At 39.5% G+C, this 13298-nt stretch overlaps 1 protein-coding gene across 1 annotated transcript in view; it reads left to right on the top strand.

The window, feature by feature from the left end:
• LOC107709557 (kin of IRRE-like protein 3) overlaps window positions 1–13298 on the top strand; it is a 204445-nt gene that overhangs the window by 64298 nt on the left and 126849 nt on the right. The gene's annotated exons all lie outside the window — the stretch shown is intronic.

The raw sequence follows: 13298 nt of genomic DNA, 5'->3' as shown, positions 1-13298 counted from the left end.
GCATTGTTGTAAAAGTTGCATTATGTTTCAAATCTCCATTATAGTGATTAATGTCCTGTTCGGTGAAGTTTCTTCCATATCAATGAGCATTTAATTATTATTATTTTTTTTTATTTATTTTTATTTTTTTTGGGGGGGGGGTATATAGAAGTAACATGGGTTTATATGAAAAGTAATATTGGTACATAATGTTTAGTTAGGCTGTTATATAATGTAGCACTCAGCTTAACTTAAAATGCAAGGTTAGTGAGCTTTAATCCACAAATAAAAACACAAGTTTATAGAATATATTATATGTGATGAAATCACAGACCAGCATTAATTGTTAAGCTGATGCAACATTTTTCCCTTAAACTGAGTATACTCAAAGTCCTGAAGCTGGTTGCCTCAAGTTTTTGAGTTTTCTCAACTCCTTATTTTTTATTTATTTATTTTGTGTGTGTGCAACTCTGATGCAAGAGTTTCCCTCTATCATTGATATTTTTTTTACTTTGAAAATTGATTAGACGGAGAAAACCAAAATTTTTCAAGTGCATCGTCAGTCTGTTGAACCCTCACCACAAAACTTGACATTGCAAGGTCTTGCTGTATAATATTGTAAGTTGATCATACTAAATGACCTGAAAGCTGACAACAGTACAATAAAACTTCAAAATGGAAGTTGGAAATTTTACAGCATACTGATTAGTTGATCAATTACTGTATTTCACACTTGTTCTAAAGATGACAACAGGAAAACACAAGTCTGTCTAGTATTGCAACACTCCCACTTTTCATAATCCAGTCAATTCCCATTGTATAAAAGCCATCCTTTTTTGTTTGTTTTGTTTTACTTACAAAATACCAGCTTTCATTTAAAAGAAGAAGAAAAAAAAATTATGGAACTAAAATGAGTTTTACTTTGAGTCTAATATTCTTATATAGCATTATGTCATCCAACCTTCATCAACTTCCTACCTCTGTACTGTTTTTTTCTCAGCAATCTGATGATTTATACTTAGGATCTAGGGGGCCAGTGGGATCAGCAGGGAGTGTGCCAGAAGAGCTAGCGATAGCAGCTAATTAGCAGCAGCTGCTGATGGGATCGTGGTGTGGACGCTGCCAGAGGAGGCTTGACAAAATTGTTATCAAACGCAATTAGAGGAAGACAGGCAGGTTTTTCTGAGACAAAGAACCCCGGGCTAACTCTGAAAATAGCGTATGTGTAAATGTGTGCATACACACCTGTGGAGAGCTTAGAGTGTATGGTATAATATAAACTGTTCATACAGTTTATACAGTAAAGTATATAGTGCTTTTTTCACTGGTTATCACATTTTCTCTCATAATTTGGTTCTTTTTGGCATATATGTCTAAGGCAATCACGCTCAGATCTGCACCAAAATAATCAGTCTAAGATCACCTAAACGAGGCGGTATTGGCCCAAATGAAAATGAACCCTGGAGAGGTTCACTTGTGCTAAGAAATCTATCCAGCATATGAACCAACAAAGCAAGCTGTATTATAATTCATAATGGGAAATGTGTTATGTAAAAATACGTATAAAAATTGTTTGATTCTGTGGGTTAGCACATTATTTATCACATTATAAAGAACACCTATTCTCATAGCTTTCTTCTTCTGAAGCCAAACAGAAAAAAAAACAGCATTGTATCAATTTATGTCCCTGTTTTGGAACAAAGCAAACAATCTACAATTCATAGCCTGTGAATGCAGGTTGGCTTGGCATTAACTTCAACCAATGGAAGATGTTTTGGGCTAATAAGTAAAATAGCAATGGAAAGAAGAGAATTCCAGCATATTAAATTATTATTATTATTATTATTATTATTATTATAATATTTTTTTATGGTAACAATAATGGCCAAATTGAGAATTATAAAAAAAAAAAAAAAATGCAACATTGACAACAACACAAGCTGCATCAGTGAAGATATGCAAGCTTTTGTTTCACACCTGCATCATTTCCACTGTCTGAGAATGGGTTGTCAGATCGCTGCTGCTATACGCTATGTGAAGAGACATTTACATATGCGAAACTTAAACTTGCTAACTATTTCTGGAAGAGTAGTTGACTAGTACAAAGTAATACTCATGTAAGTCCTAGTTTTATGCAGAGAGCATTAGCTGATTTCACACATACCCCCATAAACACGCACACTCACGTGGGGCAGTCGTCCCTGCATTAGCAGATGGCTGAGTAGGAAGGAAGGCCTGGTGCTCAGCCAGTCATAGGCTTATGACCATCGCTAAAACTCTCTAGAACATTCTATTCTCTCTAACTCTTACCCTGCTGTGCAGTTACAATGGGTAGTCAGACTGTAATGGTGAAGAAAACTTTAAAGGTGAGAGGAACAGGAAGGCACAGCAAGGAGTCGTCCAACCGCTCCACGTGTTCCCCCCCCGAAGCCCCTTAAAAAAAGCTTAGAAAAATCTCGACAACCCTAAAACTGAACTGAAAGAAAAGATTTAATTTTCAGAAAGGATGTAAGCAAGGGTTGCTAGCTGTTACACTGGCTAACTCCACCATTGATAGCCAGGTGTGAGTTTTGTTTATTTTTGCATGCATGCTTAGCATCTGTGCACGTCATTGGAGTAGGCACTCATATGTCTGGTTTAGTATGGATGATGTGAGCGTGACCATGTGTTCATGTCTATGTGAATGTTGGTGTGAGTATTTAAGTGTTTATGGGAGCTTGTGCGTCCCAGGTGAGACGCCGGCTGCTGTTGCCGCCCTGTGAGACTGGGTGGGTGTTGCTGGGTCTGGCTGAGGCAGGAGATTAGCAGCAGATGTGAATTGTCAAGCCTTGTGTTTGGTTCATTAGCTGCTCTTCCACTTGCACCAAACGCAGCTGTCACTTGGCCCACAGAGCAGGGGTGTGTGGCTGTGTGTCTGTGTATGCATGCTAAAAACCTATATATCAACCCACAATAATTAGTTTGCATCACTGAACACACAACCCTGAATTCTTCTAAACACACATTGTTTGCAATTTTCAATAAACAGTCTTATTGCATCACCATGTGAACTGGTCCATTAAGGGGGTCTGAATACTTTCCGTACCCACTGTATATATATATATATATATATATATATATGGTGTGTGTAATGTAAGATATATATTTATTTAGCATTTTGTTTCAATAAATTGTTAGGTGCTTAAAACAACACAAACAACACAAGAAAATACTGATTAGGGAAATATTTTGCAATATTTACTTTTTGAATAAGACCTTTGTTTCTCTATTGTCTTTGAGTGTTTAAAAATGTTTAAAAGAGCAGGAGAGAGAAAGAGACAGCTAAAAACCCTTTTGGGACGGCGCAAACTCACTGGCGTAAGAATGGAAGCCTGCACTCTAGTGTTGTTAATGAAATCCCTCCTGCCTAATTATGTGAAAAAGCACAATATGTTTGGGATGCGCTCAGTGCATCTCCTGACAGGCACTAAAGAGCCATCGACAACTAAAGAGCGACAGAGTACGCACGCAGAGAGGAAGAAAGCAATTGTAGTAGGGGGAAAAAACTGTCAGAGAGTGGGAGGGAGAATAAGTTATCAGGCCATTTTGCTGAGGGAAAAAAAAATTCTGCTACTACACACACGTCTAAATGAGACTATTGCTGTCAAACATAACTATCCACTCCAGAAGAGGTAGGTCAGTGAGAGCTATACACTCCACACACGCAATCAATTAATCTACGTCTAATTACCTTCTCCTCCTAAATGACTCCTTGAACCTCTTACAAGAGGGTGGGTAAGGTAAGTTAATTTCAGCTACTCTAAAACCCACAGAAACCATATTATCATGTACCTTCTCGTAAGAAAACCAAACCAATTTCACTTTCTGAAGAGGCGAATGCATACTGCCTCCTCTAATGGGCTCATATCTTTGTCGTGCATACACAGGGTGATCTAACCCATGGAAAATATCCAATCAAATACAGAAAAAAAGAGCGGAGTGAATAAGATTAACCAATAGACTAGAGAATTCAAAAACTTAGATCTGAAGTACAGAGAAAGGTATATAATAAGAAAACTACTGCACAAGGCATCAAGGATCAGACAGCCTTACTGATGGAGGGCTCTGTAACTGAAAATATCCAGTTTACACAAAACGCTCCACATTGCTCTTGCACTAATGGTTTTCATATGAAGAAGTAATCTGGAGTTCATTAAAAAGTGATTAGCCCTGTGGAGCAACGTCCACGGAATCACGTCGGGGACACCAATACAATAGTGTTTACCTGTGATGAGACAGTCCCTGACTCTACTGAAGAGAGACAGACAAGCAAAGAAATATTACGAGTCGCGTGATGTAGCATTCCAGAACAGGGTGAATAAAAAAGGGGATTGGCAGTGCCAATTGTTGGCAGTGGGGCTGGTGCCAGTGCCTGCTCCTGCCAATCGCTCCTCAGTGGCCCTGTGAGGAAAACTCATTGTGCTTCCTTCCGATTACGTTTGTTTACCAGCTTATTTTTTGGCAACGTTGTCATCACCACAGAATGGCGTATGAAAATATTGTCATTAACATCATCCCAGGTCACCATCATGCTGCAGCACAGACAGCGGAGATATGAGAAATGAGAGGTGCAAGAAGAAAGAAAGTGATTGAATCAAAAGACACACAAAGTAAAGAGAAAATGTTTTGAACAGTAGACGGGAGCAGGGAAGAAAAAGCAATTGTATCACATTCTCTCAAATTACACACCTTGCTGAGCTGACGTGGGAGTGTGTCGCGCCGAGGGCAGGTGCTTGGCCACGGACTAAAAGAAGGTGCCATGCTCTGTGCCGGCTGCCAGTGAATCTGTTAATTAAGCATGCTAATGGTTGTAATTGCAGCCATTTATGAACCCAGAAGCTGAAGTAAATGCTAGGTTCATTGTTGGTGGCAGAGTTCGGGTTGACTCAAAGAGGAGAGCCCCCGTGTACGGTGTGAGTGGGGTATGATGTGAGTCACTGAGGGAACAGCAGAAAAAGAAACTGGGATGAGGGAGAGCGGGTAGCAGACTGACTAAAATGCCGCTCGCTTCAGGCGCTCAGCAGCTGCTCTCAGGCAGATACCCAGCTGTGTAACAGTAGCCTGGCTCTACCAAAGTGGTTAGGACTGAGTACTGCGCTAAATCAAGAGCTTGTGTTGTGGAGGTTACAATACAGCAACTGCCCTCAAATGCTCCCCCCAGATCAAGTGAGCAAATATACATTACTGAGTGTGCATCACCTGGAAAGCATCACAGTCTATTTTAAGTAAACACGCACAGTTCGCCCCAAAATCAAAATTGCTTCACCAGGGGATTTAAGCATTATAAGCATTATGAAGTGACTTTTAGCAGCTCTCAAATTCCATAGAAGTATGCATTTTTCTTGTCTCTGTAAGAAGATGTTACTAATTGTAACTTAAACTGTATCCTATTTCTACTTAAACACAGGGTACTGTTAAATGACTGCAGATTAAATTTGAAAAAATGCTAAACTCACATCAGACTTATATATAACAGATTATATTCAGCTAGAACAAAACCAGCTTATCTTTTTATTATTATTATTATTATTATTATTATTATTTTTGTAATGCATGCTATAGATGTTATTGTGAATGATTCATCCATGTCTATGCTTATTTAAAAAAAAAATAATAATTGTAATGTTTAATCGAAATTTCATAGCTCGATCTTAAAATGAAACAGACTTCCGCTACTTCCATTCCATAACAACTTTAAAGTCTGTTTGCCAAAAAAATGTGTGGCACTGATATATTTACTACACAAAATAAATACAATATAGCTAGATTTAAATTTGGGGGATACCATTGTTAAATATCCCCACATTGCCAATCCCAGCACTAAAACCGCTCTTAACGTTAAAGTAACAAGTCATTAAAGACATACCAGTATGACTATGCAAACACTTGACTATTATTTGGATACTGGATAGTGAAATGACAGTCATGTTGGTGGTGGAGGGTGCTTAGCAAGGAGCTCTCACAAGGAGCTACTCATGTAAGCTCAAAAGCTTATCCATCAAGAGCAGACCTCCTTTAGATGGTCCCTGTGCTTACAAATCACTCTGTGAGGTGAGACCTAAATCTGTTATTTTTATGTATTTATTTTTCTCAATATACCTAGGGCCAGATTAGATTTTATCTATGGTACAACCAATCGATTTGATTTATTCCTCAAAAACACTGCTCTGATTTGTACAATGCATCCCTGTAATTGGTCTGGCTGTTTACCCCTCCCTTATTTTCTGGCCATCTTCACAATCTAAGCGTATCGTTTTCTGTTCAGATCATTCGCCTCGTTTGTCTTGGCTGAGTACTTGAGAGCTAATCTATAACAGGCTGTGCCCTGGATCGGATTAATGAGGTATGCGTTATGCTAATGTCGCTATGGCAGGTGCAAAGGTGTGTGTGGTGTGTGCTCCCGCTGAAGAGATATATCAGGCAGTCTGTGTGAATCCTATAGCCACCAGGGCCCAGGCATTACTGTTTTCTGTCACTAGTACTTTCATTGACTAATGCATGGCTTAGGGAACATTTAACATTTTCAAATAAAAGGCCACACTAAAGAGAAGTGATCTTTAGCAGGCCTTGAGGTCCACGGCTATGTTCTTGTTCAGTAATGATAGCTTTTCTGTGTCAATGCCTATATTATGCACATATTTATTAAGGGATCATGGACACAAAAAATGGTGACTAGTGTGCTCTATTTCTGCACACTAATTTTGTACTTAATATACTAAAAATTATTAATTAGTACTTCTTAAGATAAACTTAAGATCAACTAAGTGTACTCAACTGTGCTATTTTGTGACACCATGAATATGAACTAATATGCGCTTTTAACATACTATATCTGTATTTAAAAAAATGTATTTACTTACCACTTGTAGTACACTTGAACCCATCTTTCATACACTAGTACACTCAAGTCTACTACAAATGGTGACTAAATCATTTTTTTAATACAGAGATAGTATGTTAAAAGCACATTTTAGTTAGCTTTTACCGTTTAAGATACTTGTTCATTTTACTATAAAAAGCACTCAAGGTTTCCCCCGCATGCTTTTTCTCACAAAAACACAACCTTCGAAATCAACAGGATAGGCAGCAGGAGCCTGGTGACATATGATGTGTTTTATTGTGTTGTCCCTCCTCCTGCAGTGCATAAACACCTCAGCCCTGTGAAGTAGCCAAGGGGGAATTAGCCATCGACCTCGTAAATAACTTTCTCACCTCTAGTCAATAAGTAATTTCACGTTACCCCACAATCGAACACAGTAATCACCGTGAAAAGTGACTGGAAAGGAGAAAGAGTCTCTGGTTTTGTGGTGTGCGCCACTTTCAGCCGCACATGCTTTTACTGACTACACAGATAGACGCACATATATACACTGCCGTTGTGTGTTACGTTTTGAAGAAAGGAGACCTAATCTTGATCTGTTCTGATGGCTGAGAATCTCAAAGGTGTGTGTTTGTGCGTGTATGCATGTGGCTGAATGTGGTGCTTTTGTTAAAGATGTCAGATGCAGCTGATTAGCTAACCTTTAGTAAGCTCTTCCTGAAACTCGGAGACAGAGAGAGAGGAGGAGATAGGTCAAACTGCAGGAGGAAGTCAGTGTCGCTTCCAAGGCAACAGACAGGAAAGGTGGTGCTCCTGTGACCAGCATCCTCGACAGGAGATAAGCGCAGATTAATTACTAGTGCAGCTTGGCAAAGGCAACCCTCGGTGGTCGTACGGCTCCGGTGTCAGGTGTAATATATGATTTTAATGTTTCTTTCATATGAGTTTCATTCATCATATCCTTACAGATCTGTAAATGAACTCTGCATGTGTGTCTTAAATGTGTAGACTGCAGAGCTGATTGTAAATTACGGAATTTTGGCAGCTTGTCATCTTCCAGCAGTGTGCACTTGAGACAGCCATATAAAAGAATCATTACTTTTCAGTGTTCTCTTTAAGATCAGTATCTAATATTGAGCCGAAAATTGCTTTTCTAAAGCCTTTCTGACACTAGAAGAAAGAGAGCGATCAAGAACATATTTTTACAGTAGGTGGACACTGTGGGAATGCAGTGCATTAATCTGATCCGTAGGATGTTGTTTTGCCACAGCTCACTGAGATTCTGAACCGTACAATGAAATGCAATAAAAGCAGGTTTGTTATGTGTTGGTAGAGTAGTTTCTGTAAAGCGGGCATAAACAGAATAATGAATCTGAGGTATTCAATACTTCCCCTTCTTAGCGATGCATGTGGCAGCCCTATCCTCAAAATAATTTTCAAAATAAAAATAAAATCTATCCCTAGCGCATGTCTATAGATCAGTGTTCCTCTCCTAAAGCCCTCATCATACCATATCATCTTGCCGTCTGAGCTTCTAAGGCCCCCTGAGACCAGACTTATATCACCTACACCTCAGTTTCACAATATAGACCTGAGACTAGACCAAAACGAGAGGTGTGATTGACTTTCCCTCTGTCTTCCAATCAGCCTCTTGAGACCTTAGACTGACTTGATGACCTTAGACTGACTTGATGAGGATTTCAAGATTGTCACTAGGCACTACGCTGCTGTCCAGGGGTCTAAGGAATGAGAGTGAGAAAGTGGGGATCACAAATTCTTACTACCCTCTTCACATTTTCACTTCTACAGACAATTTCCCTTGGCCATTTAGTGCAAGGAGCACAGGACAAAAGGAGGTTGTCCGCCATTTGTGGCAAAACCATCCAACTTTGTTTCCGGAGGGCCACTGTCTTCAGGAGTTTAGTTCTAAACCTGTTCATAGACACATTCGTGCAATTTCCAAGTTATTCCGGTCACACTTTATTTTAAGGTCCAATTCTTGCTATTAACAAACCATTAACTATGACTTTTGCCTCAATAAACTCCTAATTTGATGCTTATTAATTAATAGTTAGTAAGGTAGTTGTTAAGGCTAGGGTATTGATGAAGATTAGGGATGTAGAATATGGTCATGAAGAATATGTGCTTTATAAGTACTAATAAACAGTGAATATGTTTATAATAGGCATGTCAGTAAGCAACTAGTTGATAGTGAGAATTGATCCCTATACTAAAGTGTTACAATAATTCTGAAGAAAACAGAGGTCTGTAATATTTGGAGAAAACAACATGATAGTCTTCCCATTCCTCTAAATGGCTCAGCATACTAAAACAAGGACATATTTGCTATTTAAATTCTGATTCTCAACAGATATGTCCATCTATCCACCTATTCTCCAAACCACTTGTCTTTTGTAGAGTTATGGTGATGATAGATCCTATCCCAGGATCTTGGCCAAAAGCGCTACTCTATCTTTTGTCCTGCTTGGTGTCTCAGGGAAACAACCTGGATGAATCTCTAGTCCATTACAGGACTAACAAACACAGACATTGTCCAAAGGTGTGAGTGAGAGTGTGAATGTCTATTTACTGTCTCCAATTCACCTACGTGTATATTGAATTCTTTGGATTGTGGAGAAAACCCAAGAACCAAGAGGGTTCTCCAACAACACAGTGATACAGTACATCTGATTTGTTCATCCACTGTATTAATATGCATTGCTTTTTCATACTACGCTTCACGGAAGTTCCCATACTGAGATGGAGGGAGGCTCTTTAGCTGTCAGGAACAGCAAATCAGTGATAACAGCAATGCTACGCTATCTTTTGTCCCGCTTGGTGTTTCTGTCTCTCTTTCTTTTGTCTCTCAGTAATGATGGAGAACCAGTATTGATGAAAAGCGATAACAATCCACTCTGGGACTGCACAACCATGCCGGCACATCCGATACCATCAACAGCTCTCTCACATTCGTACCTCACCATTAATGCGAACGCTCACGCCTACGCACGAACACACTCTCACACAAACATATGTACAAGCACACTTTGTCCAGAGACATATTAAAGACAATCCGCCGCACTGCTCACTGCTTCCCACAGAATGGCGCTCAGGGGGGAATGTTTTTAAGCAACGTGGAATAGAGATAGAGGAAGTGAAAGAAAGTGTGAGTGAGAAAGAGAGAACACACAAAGGCAGACTGCTTGAAAGCCCATTAGAGAAGGAAAAACACAAAAGGCTAGGAATAGCAGACAGGTTCCATTTTAGCCCGCTGCTCCTTGCGGCCTGCTCATTAAGGGGCCTGCGGGCAAAGGGTTTCGCCGACAAGCATCTGACAAGGTGAAAAGAGCCGGGCCTCCGTTACACAGCGGCAGGCCCTTCAAAAGTGAAGGGAGAAGCCATTAGTCTTCCCACAACCCTGGCTGTGAAGTGAGCCTAACTGAAGCTGAAAGGTCCGTCACACTTTTATACCTAAGCAACAAGCACAGGTGGTCACAACAAGCCGTCTGCTTTTGATAGGTCAGAGACAGAGGCCTATCATAGCGTACGGGTGTTTTGTCCTTAAAACAAGTGACTGTCCAATCTATTGCTATTTGCCTGCGTACACATTCCTCCCTCCCTCTCTCAGCCTTGTGGTAGCTCGTTTGTCAAGAAAGCCTTGCTTGCAAATGAAACCTGGCAGCATTTCATTGTGATAGATGTGTGAACACAGGACAGTTGTATGTGTATCTGTGTGTGTGTGTGTGTGTGTTGGCAGGCACCCTGCTTCCATAAAGCATGTTACCGTCATAAATACTGTGGTAAAATCATTGACCTCTTGGAGCACTGCATGTATTTTCTATGAAAGCAGCACACCTTCTAACACAAACAGAAAAAGGGAACTATAAAAGGCAGCAGAAATATGATGAGAAGTGTAGGTTGTTTGTGGCTGCCAAATGTGCATTTATCAGCATTTACATGTGGCTTACGCAATCAGAATTTAGAGTTGGAGCTATCTGTTTTATAATAAGGGTCATTGTACCAGTGTATGTTTAGAGATTGATACTGAGCTTCTGTTGTTAATGTTCTTGCTGTTGTTTGGTATTTTTGTTTCGACAGTATTATTGTTCAATTTGCAGAATAGATTTTTTAGTTAATTATATGAGCAAAAGGTAGAGCTTGACGAAAAATAAAAAGAAAGGTGATGGCATGTGCTTTGAAGCCAACACAACTGGTAATTTATGCTTGCAGAGACTGCATCAGGCAGTCTGTGTGACAGATGTTGCACTCCCAGAATACCTTTGGCTCATTAGTGCACCGCAAACAGAAAGCATGCAAGAGATAACCTGCTTCTTATCACTGCCCACAACACTGACCTATTCATGGCAGGAGTGTGTGTGGCAAAATAGTAAGGGGGGAAAAAAAGATGAGGGACATCAAAAGCAAAGAGAGATAAAACAAAAAGATTTTTACATTTTCTGTAGCTAACATGGGTGTTTGCTCATGCAAATCACACCACTATGACAGCTAAGGAGTTGTGGGTATTTACCAGGGCACTGCAAAGTGGTTTCTAAGATGTTTTGACAGTTTTAAGTCCAATGCTATGTAGTTTTTGCTTACTGGCTTGTAAGTCTCTTTGATATTGTGGTTCCTCGATCTATTCAGGTCCCTCCTACAATATTATTATATAGACCAATTTGGAGTTGACGTCACTGGTTACATCACTGCAGTTGCAAAGGGTGCAAAGTTTAGTTCTCCCTTACACCTACATAGCCCTAAATATGCTAAATGTTGGAGCATACAATGTATTTTCTTTTGAAACGCTACACTGAATAAATGTGCAAGGGGTTGCATTCTGAATGTAAGACATAGTTGGCAGACCTCCTCAGAACACTGCAGTTAAGCTGAAGGCTCCCAAGGGTAACCGGAGAATAGGTTCTGAGGGGTAAGAAAGAAAAAGAAAAAAAAAACTTTTTGGCAGAAATGCTTTGCAAAGATAAAAACTAGGTAGGGAACATAACAGCCCTGGACTAATTTACCATACACAGAAACCATGTTAACATCATTCAACTAATTAATATTTGACGGGCAGAATATCTGAGCTCAGTTACTGGAGTGAGCAGATACAAGAGGTTGATTTGTAAATGAGTATCCTTTGAATAAATTGAGCTCAGCATAGAACGCTATAACTTTAAAGGGGTCATATGATGTTGCTATAAAGAACATTATTTTGTGTATTTGGTGTAATGAAATGTTTATGCGGTTTAAGGTTCAAAAAACACATTATTTTCCACATACTGTACATTATTGTTTCTCTTCTATGCCCCGCCTTTCTGAAACACGTCGATTTTTACAAAGCTCATTGGTCTGAAAAGCGAGGTGTGCTCTGATTGGCCAGCTATCCAGTGCGTTGTGATTGGCCGAATGCCTTAAGCGTGTGACGGAAATGTTACGCCCCATACCATATTGTGATGCTGTGTCCTGGCGCGACAAGACAAAAGCAATAAAACCCATTATAAACGAAGCATTTGTTGCATCCAATGGGGACATAATTACGGATTATAATGACTTATACTGTCTTTTAACGCGTTGCGTTGCATCAATACAGCTTGTAACACACCAAAGAGAAAGGAAAACTTGAAATCGCATCATATGACCCCTTTAATACATAGATTTGTATGTGTATGTCATGCATACTTGTGACTTACGTATGTAGATTTTTTATTTTTTTTTGCCCATGACTTTACTTGCACATGCAATTCATCAAATGCACACAAAACAAAGAAAGTACAATGAAGAACAAAGCAAGTGTTTTGTGTTTTTATTCAGCTGAAATTTCCAATTAGTGGACTGAAAAAAGGTTTAACGCATTCCATTGTGCAGCACTGTCAGTGCCGTGTCCGCAGCCTTCAGAAAACTTCCACAACTGCGTCCACATCAATCTCCTTTGTCGCCTAGTCTGTATTTTCTGTTTCTTTCTCCTATTTTTTTCTTTTTTAGACAAGTTTTATTGACTGAATGGAGTTGAGTGACACAAGGAGCAAATTGTGCCTTCAACTATAGGGAAAGATTCCTCATCACATAGAGATCAGCACTGAGTCACCAATCATCATTTTTAGATGCCGTTTCTGACAGGATGTTGTGCTTACCTGCAGGCACGCTGAGCTGGAATGTAAATGGGTAGACAGCAAGTTCTGCACTACTTTGACTACTGCAAGCCATGGTATTATTGGTAACACAACCTATTACTAAGACAAAGCAAGCAAGTTTGTGAAAGAACAGAAACTAAACTTAAAGTATGAACAAAAACATTTTGCAGACAAAACGCTTTAGCCCTTATATTCCTAATGAATGCTTCATAGTCTGGTTTAATTCTTCTTCAAAGCCTGACTTCTCACTATCATTGTTTTTAAAAGAAAAAAAAAAGCCCAGTTAGACCAAAAGGGGGCATATGATCAACACGTACAACAACCACAAAAAT

This window comes from Sinocyclocheilus rhinocerous, unplaced genomic scaffold (assembly GCF_001515625.1).
Source record: "Sinocyclocheilus rhinocerous isolate Xijiao unplaced genomic scaffold, SAMN03320098_v1.1 scaffold656, whole genome shotgun sequence".
Taxonomy (NCBI): Eukaryota; Metazoa; Chordata; class Actinopteri; order Cypriniformes; family Cyprinidae; genus Sinocyclocheilus; species Sinocyclocheilus rhinocerous.
This window is presented reverse-complemented; position numbering and strand designations above follow the sequence as displayed.